This window comes from Penaeus monodon, chromosome 32 (genome assembly GCF_015228065.2).
Source record: "Penaeus monodon isolate SGIC_2016 chromosome 32, NSTDA_Pmon_1, whole genome shotgun sequence".
Classification (NCBI taxonomy): domain Eukaryota; kingdom Metazoa; phylum Arthropoda; class Malacostraca; order Decapoda; family Penaeidae; genus Penaeus; species Penaeus monodon.
In genome coordinates this window covers 7,032,808-7,033,367 of record NC_051417.1, presented here as the reverse complement: position 1 = coordinate 7,033,367, position 560 = coordinate 7,032,808, and the positions used below count along the sequence as shown (strand labels likewise).

The window sequence follows — 560 nt, the reverse complement described above, 5'->3', positions numbered from 1 at the left end:
CAAAAGCACATACAAAAACACTAAAATGATAAATAAAGAAATCACCAGATCACTGTGGTCACTCTCCGAATAAATATTCGGTCAAATTGTCTCTCACAACCTATATAAAAATCAAACTCCACAACCACTTAGCTGTCTTTTAGGGGGGCCCATTCCGGGGATCCCTGAGCAGTCTAACCAGTCTCACGACCAATCCCTGAATCCCCTTTGGCCTGCTTTCTCGCTGCCCACATTGTCTTTCAGGCGCGAAAACCTGGGGCACTGGTTCTTTCTTGTGTTCTTTGATCAGTAAAATAACTTTAAAATTAAGCTAAAATATGAAAATAAGATCCTTTGTATGATAAAATATCTAAAATCAGCACTAACGTAAAATAATAAATAAATCATCTGATCTTAAAAGAACCATTGGGAAAGTGGTGCTTAAAACTTCAGTGACTCAATAAATACAGTAATTCAATAAATAAAAGTAGATATAAAAGTAAAGTTACTATAAAATCTTTGAATTAAAATGATAAACTCTTCTGCGTATTAAAACTAAAATCCATAAGATAAAGGTTCTT

The 560-nt window shown here is 33.9% G+C and overlaps 1 protein-coding gene across 1 annotated transcript in view; it reads left to right on the top strand.

Moving 5' to 3' along the window:
- Positions 1 to 560, top strand: part of LOC119593403 — a gene marked incomplete at its 5' end in the record, with an annotated part of 12,713 nt that overhangs the window by 713 nt on the left and 11,440 nt on the right.